At 41.2% G+C, this 23362-nt stretch overlaps 1 protein-coding gene and 1 long non-coding RNA gene across 2 annotated transcripts in view; one reads left to right on the forward strand and one right to left on the reverse strand.

The window, feature by feature from the left end:
- Positions 1-23362, forward strand: part of roraa (RAR-related orphan receptor A, paralog a) — a 230245-nt gene that overhangs the window by 38097 nt on the left and 168786 nt on the right. The window lies entirely within an intron of this gene.
- LOC133502326 (uncharacterized) lies at positions 14423-18383 on the reverse strand. Its single transcript, XR_009795440.1, has 3 exons — positions 18232-18383; positions 18065-18135; positions 14423-16147 (listed from the first exon to the last, which is right to left on the reverse strand). It is a non-coding gene; the product is annotated as an uncharacterized LOC133502326 (long non-coding RNA).

Raw genomic sequence — 23362 nt, forward strand, 5'->3', positions numbered from 1 at the left:
AAATCGTTTTGGATAAGGGGATTTTCTCTCGGCTCAGCGAGTGACACGACAGGGTCCCATCTGTGTTTTACAGTCCAGTGACAGTACTGAAGCATTAGTACCTCCTCCCCCGTATCCTGAACACCCCCAACACGCACACACACACGCGCACACCTCCATCCTGTTTTTATCTCCCAGGCTTCAGCTGCGGCCCTGTCCAAACTCTCTGCAGCAGAACAATTAACGAGATTCGTGTAATTAATATTTTGTAAAAAGAACCAGAAAAAAAAAAAAACAAATGGTCATTTTAATTGCCTCAATCCCTAGGAACCGTCTGGGAAGCAAGCTAAATGTACGCCTGCTATCCAGTTACTCTCAGCGTGTGCAGAAATAAAGGTGTTTGTGTAATTCGTTTTCATTAATAACACTGTACTACGATACTCCGCGTCGCAGTTCAAGTATGCACATATAATTTGTCCTCAAGACAACTGAGAATAGCAGCAAATGCGGGATTTAGGAGGAACAATGCAAGAGACTGGCGGATCACTGACTTTGTTCCACGCTGACACTGTCTCAGCGCTGAGTGTTTGGCGTTTGGGCTCCCTCGGCGGCGGCGCTCGCACCGGGTCTGTGTGTAGGCTATCAGTGTTGGGTAGAGGGCTGCTTTGAAAGAGACTATAGTGCAAGTGTTTGTGCCCACTGCTGCTGCCGCATTCGCCGTGCCGGGCAGCCTCTGATCAGCCTGAGCCTTGCCTGCAGAGAGCTGGCACAGTCTCCAATCCTATTCTATGTTCAAAGGTAAAGCGGACCTCTCACAGCCCCCCCGCCCCTTTCGTCTTTGATGTGCTTTTCAGCACCATAGTCGTATCTCTGCCACTGCACATCTCCTGGCAGACGACACGAGCCAGTCCGAAGCGAGCTGCGGGAAGTGGGGGGAGGGCGTTGGGCACCCTCTGTTTGCGAGTCACAATGCATTTCTACAGACATGCTTCACATTCAATTGCTGTTTTCTCGAGCCTATTTTATTTATGAGTGGAGCAAAAACAATGGGTGCCCAAAGTAGAGAATTAAACGGGTAGCTAGCTTCATTTAAGCCCGCGGCGCTGGTTGGTTGAGAAGGAGAGTTAGGATTAGCAGAAGAACAATGGCTCCATCACAATGAACATCCTCCTCCATCGTGCGAATCGCCGCTTCAGAGGCATGGCTCACCTAAAGCATCGAAATGAGCTCAGTACACCCTGTTTGCTTCGTAAATGACATTTAAGAGGCGTGCTATAAATCACCTGATCTCATTTATCACCCCCGGCTTCCGATCCCTCAACAACCATTTTGCAGATCGGGTGTGCAAATGAGCTGGGATACGAATGCAAATGATCTCAGCAAGGGGTTAAATTTGACATCAAGTGGCTTGTTATGCGCCGCAGAAATGACTGTGAGAAACATATGAAATCAAATGCATTTTGTCCCTAAAGGTGCACGACCGCCACAGCATCTCCAAGGAGTTTCTGTCTTAATGATTTATACTGCCCAAAAACCTCTGAGAATTCGCAGTTGAGGGTGATATTCACGCTGTTGCAAATGAGTGTCCCCCGGTCGCCTAATGAGGGGGCCCGCTTGTTCTGTAAAATAAATCCAGTTTTACTGTTACACACTCTCCTGGATCACGGAACACCTCTTCCAAACGCTCTCCTCGTCGTCATGAGGGTTGACGTATTCAAGCTTCAAGATGGAGAATGATGAATCAGAGTGCGAGGTTTGTTTATTATCGGTTGCCATGAACACAAAGCAGGGGCTATTGAAAAGGCATCATTTAAACGGCGGGACACACCCAGGCGAGGGTTCTGTGTAGAGTAAGGTCAGTGCGGTTACTCAGAGATGATGAATCCACTGACGATTGAAAGAGTCATTACATAAAGTTTGTTTCTCGTCTGACGCCATCAGGTAACCTTCGTCAGAGCCGCGCGCGCACAAAATAATCATGCCGGGTGTCAGTTTTCATCTGCCACGCTCTCAGCGTAAATGCTTACCTGGCTTGCCACTTGACAAGTTGTCATGTCAGACTGGAACCATCGCCAGTGGGATTTCGAAAGAGATTTGCCTCCTGCCACACCCATCCTCTTTGGTGGGCTGCCAAAAAAATAGAGTTGTGATGTGGAAAAACACCTTGAAAAGCAGTAGTTAATCCTCTGTGATAAGCTTTTTGTCAGCTGTTCCTGTGAGTGGAACAGTCGAGAGAATTCTTGCACACACATGCACAAGCGCGCACGCACACACACATCGGTATTGCAAAAGTGATGTCTGTGCGATGGACACATGAGAAAGTACAGTAGATCCTGAGAGAATTTGCCACATAGATGTCTTTACTGAGAATGTGCAGTTTAATCCAACGATCATGTGAACTGGTTTTTACTGCATGATGTGAACAGAAAGGATCTCTGACACGAGTTTCCATATTGTCAGAATTTCACGTTAGTCGTTAAGTCTTTAGTATGTTTTGTATGAATGGCATCGCCTATAATTGTAAATTTTAGAATGTCAATGAACGGTCTGGACAGAAGACAAGTGTCACTGGGTCTTCACTTCATGTCTTAGGTCGAACACAGAACTTTCCTGGAACAAGGTCAACCTCTGATTTGTGTGGATTTGGAAACTATTTCCTGCAGGAAGTCAGGGTCAAACCGGCATCACTGTGAAACCTTTTTTTTTTTTTTTTTTTACAGTTTTTTTATACAGTCATACGAGAGGGAAAAGAGCTTAACTACTTTGGTTAATGAAGCATATAAACAACAAACATTCAGTTTTAACGTGACGCAGGACAATGGCGAATGCATGGCATATGTCCTGCTTTAGTTCTCACTTTGTAACATTTATTTACTATTATTATTATTTATTTATTTACAGTTTTTTGGTTTTGTTTTGTTCGTACTTTAGAAAGTTTTTGTTTCCCCCTGAAGCTGGATTCTAGTTTGTTTAATTCTAGGTGTATTTGACCTCAGATGAATTGTTTCTCGACATGAATACATAGTTTCAATTGCCTCAAGTACTCCAAATAATGGTAATGGTAATAATGGTTGAAAAGTCCTCCGATCAAATTTGCACACATGCCTAGGTATGCATTTGCATACTATATGCTTCAAAAAAATGAAGTATCGCCCCTCGACTCTATCTCGCCCATCTATTTTATATTCCTATAATCTATCGGACAGTTGAGCTCCGCAGCGACCGGCCGCATTTGAAACCCTTCGGAGGCAATTGCGAGAGAGAGGCCGTCTTGGGATGGGCTCAGTGGAGAGAAAGCGAGGCTCATTAGTTAAATCCTCACCATGGGCTAATGCAGCCCTCCAGGAGGGAAGCAAAGAGTGGAGAGAAGAAGATGTTTCCTTGACTTCTTTCTTCTCAGGGCTTTCTTTCCCACATTTTCTTGCATGCATCAGCAGCGGAGCAGGGGACGTGCAGCCGCAGTTTTTTTTTTTTTTTCCAAGGTTGTCTTTAGCCTTCTCTTGAAGCGCTATAGTGGGGCTTTTCCAGTGATACCAATGGGTGCTGTGGAGGTGGTCACAAGTGCTGGACCGATTACAATCAGAGTGCAAATATTGCCACAATGCTTCCTGTATGGAAGCATGAAAACCCTCAATGAAATAGTTTCAACAAAAACAATTGTTCCTTGCCTGTTGAGCAGCCTACCTAAAACCCATTTTTTAAATAGTGTACAGTATCTGTTTTTGTAGCCAGATTTTAACTAAACTCTGGTTTTACTAGGTTATATCCTTTTTTTACATGTATTAATTGATTTTAACTTTTCTAGCATATTTATTGATTTCAACCTGGTAGTTTTATGTCCCCATTTAACTTTTTTTTTGTGCTTATTTTGTTAAACCATATTTTATCTTTAATTCTCTCAGTGTCTTAATTTTTGATTCTCTAATTTCCAATACTTTTTAACTGGTATTTACTCATTGCGAAATACATAAATGAAGTGATTTACTTTGTGTAAATGCACAATTGTGAATGTGTGTGTTTGCTCATAACATTTGTTGTGTTTTTCTTCCCATTTTACTATTTACAGCACTTTGTGCTACATTTCTCATGCATAAAAATTCCCATATGCTGGACATAAAGTTTTGATTGATGGATTGCGCTGCATCAGGGGTGATTTTATTTTCAGATCCATTTTCATTTAGGACCCTGTCAAGTAACTTATGTTGCTAAATAATTAATCTTTGAAGATAATAATTCAAAGCATGTGAAATGACTAAGAACTATGTAATACTGAATTGAGGTGCTTTGTTGTTTCACTATTTCTGTGTCCCTGATACATCGAATTTTTTGGGTGCCATTTTTGAGGTTGCAGTGGTAGGTTTTGATTGACAGTTTATTGTTGAGCAAGTCTGTTTCAGTACAGTCAGCGAACACTAGGATTGCAACCTATAATCCAACGCGACCGGATATCCATTCGTCAAGGCGAAAGATATGACTGTATGTGTAGCAGTCTAAGAGTGTTCGTACAAAATCTTCCAGGAATCCTTTGATGCATCGGATATCGCGAGGCTAGGAATCAGTTGCCTGAGGCTTTATGGTTTTCATCTCGTAAAACAAGCGTGAGAGGTCTCTCGCTGTACTCCGCATCTGATATAATGTTTACAGCCAAACACAGCAGCGGTGGATACTAACAACACTTCTAGTGAAACTGCATTTTTCTGTAGCGTCACTATTTCAACATTAAATAGCTGCTCTGCACCCCCACCTTGAAAACCCCTGCCCTAAACTGATGCTTCTTCTCATTTCGTTCGTGATTGTTATAACTCCGTGCTGGTACTTTGCGACCCTAAACAGAAACTTCCGAGAGGGCACAAATCTTGAAGCTGACACACCAATCACAAACGATGTATGACTGCACGTTTGCATTTAAGGTTCAACAAATGTCATTTTATAGAATTGGGTTAAGTAAAGTTTTTTGATTAGAACACATGGAAATGTTGACTATCACTTTTTTTGTTCCTGCATGAATCAAATCTAAAAACATAGCGCTCCCGTCCTGAATCAAATCTTTTTGAATCATTGCAACCGTAAAAATGTCGTTATTGAAAGAAAATCCCTACCTGTGTATCTTGACGTGTTGAATTAGCCTCATTCTCGAGATTCCCAACGCTAGGCACCACGCCCACTGTCGAGATAAGGGATTGCATTTTTCATCACTTGGAAGCCTCATTTTATACACTCAACAAGTTGTTTACTGATTTAAATTAGGCAGAATTTTCTGTGTGGTGTGTCAAATTTACCAGACAAGTATTTTTGCCTTACAGGGACTCTAACATGTACCCACATACATGAACTTTGTCTTCTGTATTTAATTTGTTGCACTGTATTAAACAAGCACACACTGTTGGTGACATACTAAATTATTTGGCAGCTTTTCAATTTGTTTCGGCCATCTGAATTTATTTAATGTTGAATATAATTTGATAAAAAAACTGTACATATTTTATTTAACAAAAATATGGACTGTTTTATTTAATATGAAAGAAATAATGCAATTTTATTTATTTTACTATTTTACCATGAGTCTGTAAAATGCTGGACAAGGTTAAATGTAAATAATTAAAAAACTGTACATATATTTTTAATATTAAAGAAATAATGTACTTTTATTTTATTATTTTACCATTAGACTATAAAATGCTGGACTACCTTAATTTAAATTAAAAATAAAAATGAATGACTTAATTTTTCACCTACTTAATTTTTCTGCAGGCGGCATGGGGACTCAGCTGGAAAGCTTTGGCCTCACAGTTCTGAGGTCCCGGGTTCCATCCCGGCCCCGCCTGTGTGGATTTTACATGTTCTCCCCGTCCCTGTGTGGGTTTTCTCCGGGCACTCCGGTTTCCTCCCACATTCCAAAAATATGCAACAGTCATTGGGCACTCTAAATTGCCCCTCGGTGTGATTGTGAGTGCGGCTGTTTGTCTGAATGTGCCCTGTGACTGGCTGGCAACCAGTTTAGGGTGTACCCCGTCTTCTGCCCGTTGACATCTGGGATAGGCTCCAGCACTCCCGTAACCCTTGTGAGGATAAGCGGCTAAGAAAATCGATGGATGGATACTTTTTCTGCTCCATAGAAAATTAACACATTGATACCTTAAAACTTGAACTGTTGTCATTAACCTTTTCGAGGTATCTTAAGATATTTCATTTTATGACGTAGACTGATACCAAGCAGTATCGTAAAGTTTCTTGCTACGAAAGACAAGCAGTCTGACCTTTTCCATTCGTGACAATGGCAATTATCAAACTTGTGTTTTGCTCCTAATAATTTGGGAGCTGGCGGCCAAAAGGCAGGCGGGTCCTCCACTTAAGCAGAATTTATCTTTTTGGCAGTAAGAGGAGGGGTTTGGAGTGCCGTTATCTATGGCCTCCCCCTTGAACGAATAAACATCCCATTTATTATTAACTCAGGTTTAAGGTAGTACATTAATCCTCTCTGACAGTTTCCCTACTTGTTAAGGCTTCGCCCTCCGCAGCAGATGGCTCTCAGCTGGTCGTTCTCTATTACGCAGACCCGCTAAGTAAGCGCTATGAACCCGTGTAAGCTTTGTACTGAAAAGTCTCAGGCTACCGCTTCTTTCACTGGAAAGCAATCGCACCGAGTTACGTAACAACGTTTACCTGATTTTATATTTGGCCGGAGTAACGACGCTCTTCTCCCACTGCCCTGGTAAAACTTGGGTCGAAGTCTAGAAAGTCCCAGTTCTCCAGCGGTTGATGATTCATAAGATGATAAACAAGGTGATTCAAAATGACGTGATGATGTGCTAGTTTGATGATTAAAAACGGCAAATTCAGCACTGGAAGCAAAACGCAAATCATGAAACCCAAAATGGTGCAAAATAGGAGTACACTCCAAGTTAAATGAATTTTTAGGTTCATAGAGAAGTTGGCTAGACTGTATATTGGCCACCTGAACGTAAGACTCTCTTGGTATGCTGAAACACTCAGAGTTCATTTCACGAGATCTCGGAGACTAATATTTTGGACATTTTCAAACTTGGTAGGAACAGTTTCCTCCTTCCTGTTCCAACATTCATTTATTCATTTCCCTGTCTGCCAACCTGAGCTGGGTCGCAGGCGTGCTGGAGCCTATCCCAGCTATCCTTGGGCGAGAAGTGGGGTACCCCCTGGACTCCTTCTCTGCAATTCGCAGGGTTTATAGTGACAACCATTTGCGCTCACATTCGCAACTGCATAACCCGGTTCCTAAGAACTGTGAGACAGATATGCTTTCCAGTCGTCCACTCTGTCGCCCTGTTCCAACATGACCGTGGAAATTGCTCTGAATTACTCTAAGACTCTGCATCATTTGCACAATTGGCATTCTATCTTTTTCTTTACTAAAATGTTCAACAGTTTTACACATGAATAATTATCTTCCTGCTTCAGATTCAGAGGCCCTTATTTCATTATTACGTAAAAGAACAACATATATAAAAGTAAGTTTCTTTCGGCTTGTCCCTTTCGGGGTCGCCACAGCGTGTCATCTCAGATGAACGCACATATGTTTGGCACAATTTTTACGCCGGATGCCCTTCCTGACGCAACCCTTCTCAGGGAGTGGAGGCCCCAGTGGGATACGAACCCACAACCCCTGGTTTATCAAACCAGTGCTCTAACCACTGAGCTACAGGGCCTCCCGTAAAAGAACAACATATATGTATAGTCTTAATTCTAACAGGCCACCCGAGGGCAACTTTAATGAGATGAAATGAGCTTGACGCTCTTGCGGTTGGTATAATAAATAATTTGAAGTGTTTTGGATTTATGGAGTTGGGCACAACTTTACATTTTTGATGGTAAAAAAATAGAAACAGACAACTGATCACTGCCTTTGTGCGGAAGTGGAGTGTGACGCAGTGGAGTGCTGACACTAGAGCAAATTCAGCACCTGCTACACTAGCAGACTTCCCATCCATGCTTGTATGTTTGTAATGAGCAGTTACAATTTTTTTTCACATAGATGATGGAAGTTTTCCCATCTTTGGAGCATTTATTTATTTTTGTTCAGCTATGCATCCATTTTCCGTACTGCTTGTCTTGACTAGGGTCAGGGGCATGCTGAAGTCTATCACATCTGACTCTGGGTGAGTCCGGGTGCACCCTGGAATGGTCGCCAGCCAATCGCAGTGAATTAGTCACATCGCTTTTTAGTGACTATGGTTATCTGTGCTGATCTCAGATGACATCAAGTTTGGGCTCAACCTCATTTTTCCAGCTGCTGCCATCTATAACCGTGCTAGCCAGCTGTTGCTGTAATGCGGCCAGACTCACTTAAAGATATTTCGTCCTTCTCCTTGGACCGGACGCGCACACTATCCTGTCCAGACAGTTGACGAGTGAGTCTCTCAACAATTGACTGTCTCAACAATTCAGTTCAGCAAAGTTTGCGCCAATGTTTACAGCACAAAAAGCAATGTTTTTTTTTTTTTTGTTATGTGACCCGATTCAGGGACGAGGTTGTTATAACAAAACAAGACTAAAAGGCAATTCAGAGACACAAGTTCACCGCAGAAATGTGTCGTCGTGGGGTGGGGGGCGGGTTATGCACCCCATCTCCAATGTATCACATGAATCAGTGGAAGCCTGTGAGAATCATGTGTGAAGCAAGGAGAAAAGAGGAGAGGGAGCAAGGGAGTTAGTGCTTTGTGGCGTCCCCTTTTAGAGATGTGGTAACACTCCCTGTGTGACAGTGCAAGTCCTCCGTGAGGAGGTAAAGACCCCCCACTCGCCTTTGTTCCCTTGCAATGATCACAGCACCGACAGCAGAACTAATACTGTAGTCTACGGCTCAAGTCTTCTTTTACACCAGGTTTTTTTTTCCCTTTTAGACGAGGTATGAAGCTAAATTATTGAAATTAAAAATGTGATGCCAGCTATCAAAATGGGTTATTATGAAATGAGGAATTGTGCAAAAATGATAATTTTTTTGGTGGGTTATTTTCACCTCCTATTTATGTGCACTTAGTTCTTCTATTCCCTGGGGAAAAAAAAAAGTTAGAATGGGGGTGTTACACAGGGCCATTGGGGGCTTCTCGCCTTGCTTGAGGCCACTTCAGCTGGGCCAGACCAACAAACTGTCCAGCAAGGAGTTCAATTCTTCATACTATTTGAAGCATTCTGTCTTCAATTCTAAAGTGTCAACAGATAGAGGACATGCCATATTTTTTTTTTGCCCACAGATAGAAATTGTAATTGAGAAATTGTAGGTCAATGAAAAAATACTCTTTTCCCCAAACTTTGCCAATGGTGATTTTCTAAAACCTGCTGCTACTGCTTGCTGGTAGAACACAAAAACTGCCTTTCTAAAAATGTTTTTTCCTATTTTATGCACTTGTTTTTGTCACGTACTAACTACTACTACTAATACTACTACTTTTGTTTTTGTTTTCATTATTACCACTGGCGAGGCCACAACCGAGAAGGTAGGGCTGGGCAATTAATCAATCTTATCAATTTGTTATTCTTTAATTCCTTTTTTATTTTAAACTTTTTTTATGGCTGCCCTAGTTCAAAGTGCACCCACACCCCACAAATTCAACATTAGACGTTCTAAATAGATTTACCTCTGTGAGTCTTGTAGGTAAGTCAAACACATGGCTTAGCTTTAAAAGAGTTGCAGCCAGCTGATGTGTTAAATGGGAAATAAATTTGCTTCCCCGCGCATGACAGGCTACCTCCGAGTTGCACTACTACGTACTGTCAAGTATTTTCGCGTGCACCATTTTACGACAGCCAACTCGGTTTCTTTCGTCCTGTCCAACCATGGCCTTCCACATTTCATGATTTCCGTTCCCCTGTCTTTTATCACAACCATACCATTTTGTCCATGGCAGCCTGAAACAGGACTGGGTGACCTTTTGTACTACTTGTGGAAAAAGTTTTAGATCTAAGAAGTCAAGCTCACCCAAAAAAAACAAAAAAAAACAAAAGTGTTGCAATTGTATGGTTTTTCATTGCATTTTTCCAAAAAGTGATGAATGAGTTTAATTTTTGCAAAGAAGAATAGTGTGATCATTTTCAGATTGTTTTGCATGCGGCAAGAAAGGAGCCTGGTGGAGGGCAATAAGAGTCAATCCCTTTGAACGTTGCCATTGACGTAAAGAAGTGCGTAATGTAATAACATCCCCTAGCGTAATAAATTTGCCCTTTTTAAAATGTACTAAGCTGGCCACTACTGTAATAAAATTCCTGGCTATATAACTTAATAACTTTTGCCCAATAACGTAACAACCTTTTATGTTATTGGCCGGTTATTACATTATTGGCCTACCTAAATATTGTGTGTGTGTGTGTGTGTGTGTGTGTGTGTGTCTATATATATATATAAGTAAGTTTCTTTCGGCTTGTCCCTTTCGGGGTCGCCACAGCGTGTCATCTGAGATGAACGCACATTTTGCCCTTCCTGACGCAACCCTTCTCATATATATATATATATATATATATATATATATAAAGAGAGAGAGAGAGAATTTTTTTTTTCAAATGTAATAACTGAGCCCAAAGTTCAATATTATACTAATATCATTTTATTTAGCTTATATTTAGCTTATTTTTGTATATCTGTGACAAATAATTAATAACTGCGAACAGTATTTCCACATAATGTTCTTTCTTCATATTTTGTGAAGCAACACAGCCCCACATCATGATCCTGCCTCACTTGTATTTCAAAGGTGGGATGGGGCTCTCAGGCTCGCAGACTTCCCGTTTTCCTCCAAACATAACGACGCTGATTGTGGTCAAATAGTTCGGGTTAAGTTTTGTCAGACCACAGGACATGTCTCCAAAAGTTAAGGTCTTCATTTGCTATCTGTTGTTTGTCTTTTTGAAGTTCATTTTGGAGTAAGAATCCTTCCTTCCTGGCAGAGTGGCCTATCCGCTCCTGTACAAGTGCGGTACTTGTTTCAATGTGGAGAATGACAACCACTAACCCGCTTCAACCAGAATATTAACATGGTCATTTGCTTTTGTTCCACCAATCATGTTGAAGCGAGGTCTTGCTGAGAAAAGATGTCAGATTTCTAAGAATGTCTGTGAAATGGGACATTCCTTTCCTTTTTGTCTTTTGTCATTTGTTTTGACTTTGGCCAAAGTCTTTCTGCTTTTGTTAATGTGTTTTCTGAAATGTAAAACTTGTGTTTATTGTTAATTTGTTTTGTGGAATGTAAGTGTTTTGCCTTTTAATTTCATTCATTTTTTGAGACGCTTATCCTCACAAGGGTTGTGGGATTACTTGACCCAATCCCATCTACCTATGGGCAGGAGGCGAGGTACAACCTGAACTGGTTGCCAGCCAATTTCAGGGCGCATAGAAACAAACAACCATCCAGACACAGAATCACAGTTTAGGAAATGTAGGTCTTCAATTCACATTTTTAGACAGCGGGAGTTTACCAGAGTGCCTGGAAAAAAAACATACAGGCACAGGAAGAACATGCAAACTCTACATTGACCAGGGTGAGATTTTGAAAGTTGAACCTTAATTTTTTTTTTCTGGAATGCAAAAATGTTTCACAATTTGTTGAATTTATTTGCACTTCCAGGTCACCGTACTTACCGTAATTCCCGGCCTACAGAGTGCACCTGGTCATAAGCCTCACCGAGTCCATTTGTAAAGTAAATACCATTTGGTACATACATATGCCACAACTGTGTAAAAGCTGCAAGTGCCCACATTGAAACACGAGATATTTACAAACAAAGTTAAAATAAAACTTACCGATAAATATCACTGACACACGCCAGTAACACAGCAGCAACACGCTAGCGCAGCACTAATGCTAGCGCAGCGCTAACAGGGCTGGTAAAAGTCACTTCCTCGGCACATATTCCACTGGTCTCATTCTTACCTTTTCCACTCGAGTACCCCCTTGCGGCCATTAGAAAAATGCACAAATTAGCTGCATCATCACATAAACCACAGGGTTGAAAGCGTATGAAAAATGTCGCGGCTTGTAAGCCGGAAATTACAGTATTGCTCAGTGCGGTGTCATTTTGATTGGCATGTTTGGTAGAAGAATTAAGCATTTGCTGAGCTAGTTTGACATTTTGGTAAAGATCCAAATAAAGGTGCGGATAAACAAATGACTTTTTGACCTCTCACTGTTCCAGCCCATTTACAGTCAGGTTGGTGTGTCAAAGCAAATAGAGGAAATTGAGCTCCCCCTGCAGGGCTGGTGTGGAACATCACGGTCTTGCACTTCATCATTTTCAATCTAGCAAATCCCTAATGGACACGTTTGATGATTATATTGGCACTGGATCAGACGTTTTCAAGTATGATGTTAAGTAGGGCCACCGCTCGTGCAGTGGTTCACATAGCCATCTGTTGTCGAGTTGCACAGTCAATGCTCCATTCACATTCACCAGGTGACTGATCGGCGTCCAGTCGAGGTTGTAGACTATAACCCACCCGCAACCCGAAACATTTGAATTTTTGTGGAGAATGGATGACTAGATTAACTGATACTTAAAAGGAAGTCTACAGATTCGACTCCCCATATCCTCAATCCACCATTTTTCTTAGTGTGCCCTTTTCTGCAAGGACTTTCTTCAGGGTTCTGATTGGCTAAAAGGGTTAGCGTTTATAACACCACTTGGTCCATTCTCATCAGCTTGTGACTACTAAAAGCAGTGTAGCCAAAGTGTAAGATCATGCCACTGGATTACCAAAATCATTTTTTGAAACTTGAAGGATTGCAGCAGTCAGACAAGAATAAATAAAATGTTTGATATTTAATGAACACAGCGCTCTAATTCCCTCCTCATCGCTGGTTAAAAGAGGAGTTGAATCCAGCCACCGCTGAGATAAATCAGCCGGCATAAAGAGCCGCATGAATTACAACACAGAGATGGTTCTGTCGGCCTTTCACACGTTCAATTCTGCTCCGTTGCTTTGAGAGAAAGGAATTTCACTGTTACACAATCGAGTATCTGGTTCCATTAAGCAACCTTTTCCATTTGAAATCTACTTTGTATAAGCCACTAAAACATTTCAATACTGCCATATCCAGTGTTTGCACCACGGCAAATATTGAGGATTCTCTCCTACAAACAATATCCACCCCCCCCCCCCCATTAAATTGGGTCTTTTACAAGGTTTGAAGTTACTCATTCACGAGCGCTTTGGGTTTGCGAGCACATTGTCGGAAACGCCGCCAATCCGGACGAAATGGAATTTTTCATTTTGTGGCCGTGCTTAATTTGGATTAACCATATGAGAGCAATTAAACAGAGGCTTTAATTTACAAGATGATGGGAAGAGAAAATGTCACTTTTTAAAAGTTACTACCGGAAAGTATGAAATGAGAGACTGGAAAATCAGAAAGCTCGCCTTTCCTTCCTTGCACACGCATGCATGGGTGTAACCTGCAAGGTTGCATAGAGGGCACCAAATTCTACCTTTTAGGTGCCAGACCGCCTTAGATTCTCTCTGGATTCACATTCTGTTTGTGTGTGTGTGTGTGGTGTGTGTGTGTGTGTGTGTGTGTGTGTGTGTGTGTGGGTGTGTGTGGGTGTGGGTGTGGGTGTGGGTGTGTATCTAATGCCGATAGTGCATGAGTGCGTGCACAACAACTGTGACAGTTGACAGCATAAGTGCAGGCGACACTGTTTACATGTCCACAAATGCGCACTCGTTATTTTCTTCACCTCAAACGGCATTGCATCATTGCCAGGGCATTCCTCATCGCTCTAAATATATATTTCAAATTAACTTTGATAATACCGTCCATTTCATAGACGACAGCGTGGGTGACACAGGGAGTTACCTCATCACGTCAAGTTTAAAGTCAGACCAGACAGGAAATAAAAAAACAATGGCCCCTTTTAACATTTCATTTGAGGCCTGGGAGGTGTTGCATAATTTTGCGTCAATAGAAGCACTTTGGAAGTAGGAACACGTGTGTGCCCGACGCCTGTTTGAATCTGGCCAACAGAATAAAACAGCAGCTATTGAATTGCCTCTGTTACGGAGAACACTGGAATTTGGGAGGACTTGGGAAAGCTAATATTTGTACACAAATCAAAACTTGACGATCATATTCAAGAAATAGTAGCATGTGAATCTACCACTTACCATGTTCCAAGACACTATTACTTTTGCGGTTTTGCTTGGGCTTTTTTTTTTTTTTCTTTTGTCGTGATTGACCTCCAGAGAAATATTTCATAGCACAGGAATAAACTTGTTAAATGAATGCCTTTCTGACACGGTAAAATATGTTGACATTTTATGTTTTTAACATTTGAGTTCATAGCATCAACCAAAAATGTTGGTTTCTTCACTTCATAAAAGACAGTAAATTGTTTCATTTGATCTGACCTTTGGAACCTGTTTTATGTATTTTATTATTTTTTTGACTTACTGGACTGTTTCCGCAACATTTATTGAGCCATTTCACATTAAGCAAAGCAAAGCAAAGCACATTTATTTGTATAGCACATTTAATAAACGAGGTAACTCAATGTGCTTTACGTGATTAAAGGCATTTGAAAACAATGAGATAAAACATTTAAACAGGATAAAAACATTAAAAATGACAAAATATAAAAAAAGACAATTAAAACCGCATACAATGCAAGTAATATGATCAAAAAGTGGACATATTCTAAAAAGCATGAGAAAAAAGAAAAGTTTTCAACCTGGACTTAAAAACATTCACATTTGGGGCTGAAATTGCTTCTTTTAGCAACTTCTTTCATTTGTGAAGCAGCATAATAGCTAAATGCTGCTTCACCATGTTTGCTTTGGACTCTGCGCTCCACTATTTGACCTGATTCAGTCCATCTCAGAGCTCTACTGGGTTTGTATTCCGTTAGCATTTCTTTCATGGATTCAGGACTTAAATCCTTATTTAGTGATTTATAGACCAGTAGCAGAACTTTAAAATCTATTCTAAAGATGACTGGAAGCCAGTGCAAGGACTTTAGGATTGGCGTTATATGCTCTGACGGCTTTGTTTTGGTCAGAACGCGAGCATTCAGAATGCTGGAATGAGCTCCAGTTGTTTAATACTCTTTTTGGGGAGTCCAGTCAGAAGACCATTACAGTAGTCAAGTCTACTTGAGATAAAACCATGGATGAGCTTTAGAGATTAGAAAATCCCATGGCACACCACCAGAAACCAAAATTCACAACAAAGTATGAATGGTGAAATAACAATAATCTTCTTTCAATGTACTTACAAATTGACTTGCGTGAAATACACAACATATATAATATAAATACATGGACCCTGCCTTAAGGGGTGTTCAATCCAGTGAAAACTTTAAGCTGGTACTGAGCCTAGGTAAATGCACAGGGTTGCGTCAAGAACAAACTTTTGCCAAAGAATAAGAGCATTCATCCAAAGAATTTCATAGTGGATTGGTCGTGGTCTGAGTTAACAACATCCGCCATTGCCTCCGTTAACCTACACGGCATCGGTGGAAATTCAGGTACTGTGGAGGGAAATGGAGGAGACCTTGAAAGTGGTTCTAAGGCAGAAAGAGAAGAGGAAATCACAGAGTCCAGAACTGAACTTGGGGACTTTGATTATTGGGACTATGACGGGAAAAGCTTGGGAATTGTTTGACATAATGATAAGGAGAAAGGTTGATAAATTGTTTCCAAGAGAGCAGGTGGAAAGGTAGTAAGGAAAGAAGTTTAGGGGCAGGGTTGAAATTATTTTACCATGGTGTGGATCAGAACAAATGTGGAGTAGGGTTTAACGCCAGAGCAGAAAACCATGTGGTGGAGGTTGGGAAAGGAAGGAAAGCGCACTTTGCGGCTTTTCGGGAAGAGGTGAGACAGGCTCTCAGTGGACAGGAGGAGGTTCCAGAATACTGGACCATGACCTCTAAGTTGTTGAGAGAGTACTTGATGTATCTTCTGGGAGGAAAAGGGAACAGAAGATTTGGTGGTGGAACTTCAAAGTACATAAATCATACAAGCAAAGAGAAGAAGTTGGACACTGAGAAGATTAGATAGGAGTAGGAGTATATTATTATATATATTATTTACTGTGCATGCATAGTATTGACAGAAAATATATTCCAGTATTTTCTGTCCCAGTCAAAACCAGAATGAATGCAGATTTTAGTCACACATTTCAGTCAGAGTGGAGTGCATCACCTTCAGTATCTGCAACCAGAAATGTGCACTGTTAATTTGTCATGAAGTTGATAGCAGTTAAACACTAAACGACATGAGCTCAACTATCTAAAGCTTAGCGATATCCTCTCACTGTGTCAAATCTCATCTGTGCTTCTTTATTACACTCACTACAACAGTCATGAAAACAGGAGTTCAGAACATCCACAAATAGATTTTCCCCATCTCATTAAAATTCTGTTTAAGCAAGCATAGCCCACACACTGTTATTACTTTTAGTTTCATTGCTTTCCAAATATTTCCCGTGAGCAAAATCAGTAGCAGTAGACGATTAGTAGTGCTATTAAGGCCATTATTCAACTGTGTGAACTGTAATGTTTGGCGAGAGTTCAGAGTAAAGATTTCCCACCCATTGCGACTGTAATTGACTTTATTGTCCGATTTAAGAGAGCATGCCTCGAGATCTTAGGAACGCATCCGATTCTTTTTCATCCAGCCATCCATTCATTTTCTGAGTCACTTATGATCACAAGGATCATGGGAGTGCCTGAGCTATCATCAGGTAGGAGGCAAGGTACACCCTGAACTGGTTTCCAGGCAATCACAGGGCGCAATCAAGATGGACAACCATTCGCAGTCACAATCACACCTCGCGGCAATTCAGAGTCTCCAATGAATGCATGTTTTTTGAGATGTGGGAGGAAACCGGAGTACCTGGAGCAAACCCACACAAGCATTGGTAGAACATGCGAACTCTCCACAGGCGGGGGTAGGATTTTAAACCCCGTTCCCCAGACTTGTGAGACCAATTCTCTAACCAGTTGCTCCACCGTGCCGCCAATTCTTATTGAATTTATTTATTTACATGAGACATTTGAAGAATGAAGGTTCATTTGAGTCAACATTGTTTCATGCATCTTTCACGTGTCAACTGTGTGTCAAGCGGGCATGTGTGCAAGTTAAAAGGTAGAGAGGGTGTTGACCTGTGCATGCTGTATGACTATATTTTTTTATGCGCATGAGCTTGTGTGTGCGTGTGCGCGGTGTGGGCCCTCTCCACACTGCGCTGGGGGCCAAAACACAAGAGATTGCTTTGATCTGGATTCCCTGTGTCTGGTCCAATCACAGTCATGTCACTGGCTCCCCACGGCAGGAGCGATTCATTCATGGTGCTGAGAGGGGACCTCCTGCATTTTATTACTTTACATACAGCACTTCATTTCACAAGAACCATGTTCACAAAATGGCTTCATCCATATAGACAGAAGAAATCATGGGGAGGGCCGTGGCGGGAAAATGGACTTATTTACAAGCCAGTGTATTCACTTAAGTACAATATCTTTGGTGTCAGAGGTTGGGGACAGGTGGAAGTTCTGAGAATCCTGTCTCTTTGAAGAGAAGCATATCTTCAAAATGGCTCTTAAGTCACTCCCAGAAAATGATTGGAAAATTTTTGCAACCTGCTGCACTGAAATATTCATGTCCAGTTGACACTTCAATCATCCTTTGAGGACGTTTTGTACTTTTTACAGGTGTGGCTTTGTTTGAACCTTTTGTTTTGTGTGAGGGATGAAAGCTTGACCTCTCTTTGCGTCTTCTTTTGACACATGAATGAATCTCAATTATGGTAATCTCACTCCAGAACTTCATTTGAATTGGGTTTAAAAGGAGGAGACTATCAAAACGTTCTGAATCCCTGTTTTGGAGCCAGAAGTGCATTGAGCAGAAGAATGCGAGCCAAGACAGTTTGGGTGTCTTTGTGGATTTAACCGAACTTCCCAACTTCTTTCCACAGCAAACTTGACAGAATCAACAGCAAAGCGGTGCCCTCATTTTGCACTTAATGTTATCAAGACACGATAAATCAAAAACAATCCCACACAACTGACTGAATTCTAAAGGATTGATTATTTTGCCCATCCCTATTGATGTTGGAAATGGTCATACCAGGGGCGTCAAAACAAATTTTTGTCACGGTCCACATCGCAGTCACGGTTTCCCTCAAAGGGCCATTTTGCCTGTGAAACCATAAAAATATTGAATCCGCTCATCATATTTACATCAATTTCTGAAACAAACATTGTTGCAGTATTTGATGCGTCAACATTTCTTACCCAAATATAGGTGTGAAACACTTAGCAGTTAAGCACTCCTCATTTTCCTTTGCACGATGCTGTAACATCGATGATGAAACAGCAAAACAAAATGATTTACTGTCCAAGTGCTACATTACACCTTTTTATTGGACTCATATTATATGATCACAGGAGAGCAATAGCCCGGAGCCAAATGATTAGTTCAAAGAGGCGGAGGGTAAAAGAGGATGTGGGTGGGGGGGTTGAGGGGGAAGTCCTAGTTCAGAGTCCTCCTTGTTCCTAGAGAAGGGGACCAGCAGATGAAGAAGAGCTAAGAGTTTCTGTCTACTGGATTAATGGCGGTTAAAACAAAGGGTAAAGAGTTTGGAAGCGGGGGAAAATTTGCTTTGTAAAGCAGAGGGTTGGCTTCAGTGTGCAAGGGTAGGATCTTTAACGAGAGCTAATGCTGTTTATGAAAGCCGAGTTTTTGCATCTAATCACAATGTCTATCCCCACGGGCCCACCGCCAGTTCTTCATGCTTCTATTCAGACTGGTAGAGCACCTCTCTTCCAGGACCACTGTATTTTTAGGATGTTGTGAAGCTTCCTCTGCCGCATACGCAATGAGATGCCTGCCTTTAGGGGGATGTCGAGTTTGAAGATGATGTCCTTTGGATTTGATTAATTCAGTAACGCAGAGAAGCTGTCCCTGACTTAAAATAGGCTCTGTTTTAAATGACTACATTGCTGTTGTTTTCTTACGCTCCCTCTTCGGTCTCTTTGGCAGTGCATTGCGACAGGAAGCAAAAATATATATAAATATATTACACACCTATCATTGAGTGCGACTGTAGTCAATTTGTTTGCTTGTGGGTTCAGGGGCAGGAGTTTTGGATCAGAATGGAATAAAATACACATCTTCTATCAGTGGTGTAGGACTTTTTTTCCTTTCATTCTACCTCTACCTCTTAATATTGTCAAAGAACTAGACATGTACAGTATGTTAAACTGAATACTTTAAGCACCTGATATCTGATACATACTCGATGTACTGTATGCGTAGTCTCTCTTTTTACAACAACAAAAAAAAAAAAAACCCGAAAGGTTCTCTCTTTGGTAATAGTAAATCTTTAGAAACCTAAATATATCTAATCCGGTTCAACTATCAAATGTCAATCATCCACTTAATATTCTGTCTCATTTACTTCAGAAGAGATCAATGACATGAGCAGTCTTTACAACAATCCCCCAAAGATGAAAGAAATCTCAAACAAAGTGTGCTGGCTCCAGACATTGATTTGCTTCTTTTAATAAGATGCTAATTAGATCACTTCCAGTGGAATCTGGTCCCGTCGTCTCAATGTAATGACAAGATAGTGTGCCATAATGGAACACCCAGTATATTATTCTGAATCAAAGCAGTCGAGTGGAAGAGCTGACTGATCGGGGAGGAAAACCTCATCGCAATACCCACCTTTATTGGTTATGGAGAAGAACTGACCACTGACCTTAAAAACCAATATAGTGTTTATGGTATATGATTTTCTTATTCAGTATTCCAACTGGGTTCTTATTCAGCCAAGTTTTTTATGTCCTGCATCTTTGGGTTGTTATGAAGAATTTGGTCGTATTGATAGCTGATTAAATGTCTAGGACAAGATGGGACAAAATAGATTTTTTTCTCACAAAGACAACCGTGACATAAGCTGTGCATGAAGGCAGGAACACAAAAAGTCAAATGTGGAATTGCAAACTGATATGAATGCACTTAAAAGATGCTCATCAATACATTGATATGGAATCAAAAATTGGGCCTAAAAGGATCAAATTCAGATTGTGCATCTGAGCATATAGCACAGGAAGCAAAAGATCATTAGTGAGAAGAGACAGAAATATGTCAATCAAAAAGAGGCAATGACAAACTGGTGAAACTCAAGAAAAACAAGTCATAAGCAGCAGAGGGAGACTTCCCACCAATGTGCGGCTGCCGGATGACTAATGTAGAATTCTCGGCTCTCAAACATGTCGTTCACCTCCTTCAGCGGTAATTAATGGCTCATTGGAGGAGGACTGAATTTCACCCCAGTCTTTCTCGCCTATTATCCACTACTTTAACACTGGCCTCCCTTGCATACTGAGTATGCATTAAAGCAGCCCGAGCAATGCAAGCCCCCACCAAAGGTCTTTCTGCAAAGTGTGTTTTTCTAATGAATTAAAGATGGCTCCCTTGCTCTCTGGTTGGTAAACATTTCTGTTTGCCGCATAATACGGCCTACACAAATGAGGCCCATGGTTAAATTCAAAATTCAGATAATGCTTTAAAGTGAAAAACTGTGTAAAAACAGTGGATGATGAATCGGATGCACTCCAACCGCCTCTTTAATCAGTGATGGATGCGGTGCTTCATCTCTTTCTTATCAGAAACGATCACGCATAGTTAAAAAAAATTGGGTGGGGGGGATGTTTTCAGGAGAGTTTTCTGAAATAATAATTCTGGCCTGGTGTCTGGGCCTCTGCAGCAATGGCAATGACCTTATGTAGTTTTGGTGCCTACAAGCTGCAAGTACAGTACGTTTTAATCAGATTTTTTTAAAAATAATAAAAATGTGAAAATTGTTTATTTGGGCCAACCATTAACCTGTTCGGATTGCTGTGATTTGATGGGAGGACCCCCCCACCCCACCCCAATCCCCCCAAGCAATACTGTCTTGCTTCAGCATATTAAAAATGTACATGATGGGCCTCAGGAGCACTGGTTGCACCAGCAAGTATTCTCCTGGTGGACACTCCAGCAGAAAGAATGAACCAAATTTGCCCTCTCAACTAAGACACAATTACAAGTGCTGTTTTATCCCACTGAGAGGAACAAAGCATGGTCTGGGACACGAGGCCTTTTCCCAAAAGGTTAATATAACATTTCATTCAGATGGCAAAGTGAAGTCTACTACAAAACTATTGATACCCGTCTATAAATCAAGGAGTTTTGCGACTGACCGGCTGTAACAATGAAGAGTCTACACTTTGTTTCACGTGAATTAGGCCTAGGGTACCTTTTCTCATGTAGTCAGGATGCACACACTTCCAATGTACACATCCTGGATCACAGTAGCGGAGGGACAGCCGGTATTGCTATCCAGCGGCTCTGCCCCCGTGTTTGTGTCTCTGACAATTATACTCCAGGCTGACAAGAGAGCATGGTTCAGGCACTGTGTAAAGAGACTTTGTCAAAAGCGCAGGCCATCAAAATGTGCAGGCAGGCCCAGCTGAAGTCAGTCGTCCCCCATTAACCACGGCCCTATTAGCTCTTCCCGTGACCTGTGAGCTGGGAAATGAAAGACGTTGAGGTGCAGTCATTTATATAACCAATGTCAGGGTGCGTTGGACATGGACGCCCCCTGTCTCCCAGTGCCTCATCAGCCCCTCTGATCAGTTGGGGATGCATAATACATCAGACGGTCAGTAAGTGGAAGAAAGACATTCATCACTGTCCACCTTTCAAATTAGATCCCACAGACGTGGCAATCAGTCAGCTGCATCAGTATTCAGCTGAGGCGGAAGGAAGAGACGTCCTCCATTACAGCTGCGCACACCGTACTTTAATGATACAACTGCCCTTCCTACATAATCTCTACTTCAAAGAATGGAATCGTTCTCGCCGTTGATTTTAACTCCAATTGATTAACTTGCCACTCTTGAGTATATGAGTGTCTTGTTATGGAAGCCTGGGCAAGTATTGCACAAACTTGTGTTCAGCTTTATGAAGATCTCACAAAGTGGTATGTTTCAGGCTTCCCGGGCAAAAAGCCCATCCTGTGTGACGTTCTCCAATGTATGCCACAAGACTTTTGAAGATTTGCTGTTGTGTTGAACTGAATTTGGCTTTTAAGCACATGGTGCACATTGCACCGATTTCTTTTTTTGTTTTTCTAACACATGTTGTTGCTATTTGGGGTGCGAGTAAAATGAAGCACATTCCAGTGAGATCGCGGGCAGATCAGGATTAATATCAAGTTAGAATGATCAGTAAAAATATAGACAATAAAAGTTAGAATAAATCATAACATTTTAATTTTATTCACATGTCCCTTAAATAAAATTCTCTGTCAACAGCAGCATTGCAAGCATAAGTGGATTTGAAGAGTAACTAGATTAGCTGTTCTAGGTATTAAAATCAAAGCTGCATCGGGCAAGTTTTTTTTTTTTTTTTTCACAATGGCTTCATTAAATTAGATGCATTTATTTGCTGGTTTCAGGTCATAATATAGATTTTATTTGGGCTACCCCAATGGGTCAATGTGTGGATTGAGGAGTGGATGTGGTGTTAAATACAGTATCATTGCTAGTCCTCATCAGAGCTGTACCTTGTATTGTAGTTAACAAACCTGAAGGCAGGGGGTACCTGAAGCCACCAAGTTGTACACTTCATATGAATTTGTCCCTGTATGGTATATCTAATCATTGTTGCGTCTACACCATAGGATCTGTAGACAGAAATTCTGGGTCGTGAGACATTAGCAGCTGTGGCACAAAATGCAACTCGTCATTGGATTTAAGAAAGAAAAGGGACACAGCTTGGTAGAGGATATTATCTGGACGTAATCTGAAACTATTGTGGAACACAAACAACTTCGGTTCCCCCCGTGCCATTTGTCTGGTTTTATGAGGAAAAAGTAATGTTACGTCATATATTTTGTCCCCATTTCACTCCTAAAAAATGAAATCTACACAAACATACTCAAGCGTACAAGACACTGTATACTCAAAAGTGTCCAGAAAAGTGGGACAGTTTGCATTAGATCGTTTGTGGTGCCAAAAATCAATCAAACCGAAGTGAACTAAACTCACTGGTGAAAATGCGAATCAGTACAAATAGTTTGACCAAGTCAGGTTGGGGTAACCATTTTCTCTTAAATCTAAATGCTTCATCACCTCTCTCTGCTTCAATTTTGTAGAGCATTCAAGTCAATTTGATTTACTTTATGCCCTTTAAAGCCCACCCAGTGGATGGTGGAATTATTAAATAATTCATTATCTGTTTGAGATGTCAAAGTTTTCTATTGTCATTGCAGCTCGACGCGAACTTAAAATGAAGCGAAAGCTATGGTGGATGCCGTACATCTGTGACTTCTTGTTTTTATTAATATTCTCAATAGTTTTTGGATCAAAGCAT

The sequence above is a fragment of the Syngnathoides biaculeatus genome, chromosome 6 (genome assembly GCF_019802595.1).
Source record: "Syngnathoides biaculeatus isolate LvHL_M chromosome 6, ASM1980259v1, whole genome shotgun sequence".
Taxonomy (NCBI): domain Eukaryota; kingdom Metazoa; phylum Chordata; class Actinopteri; order Syngnathiformes; family Syngnathidae; genus Syngnathoides; species Syngnathoides biaculeatus.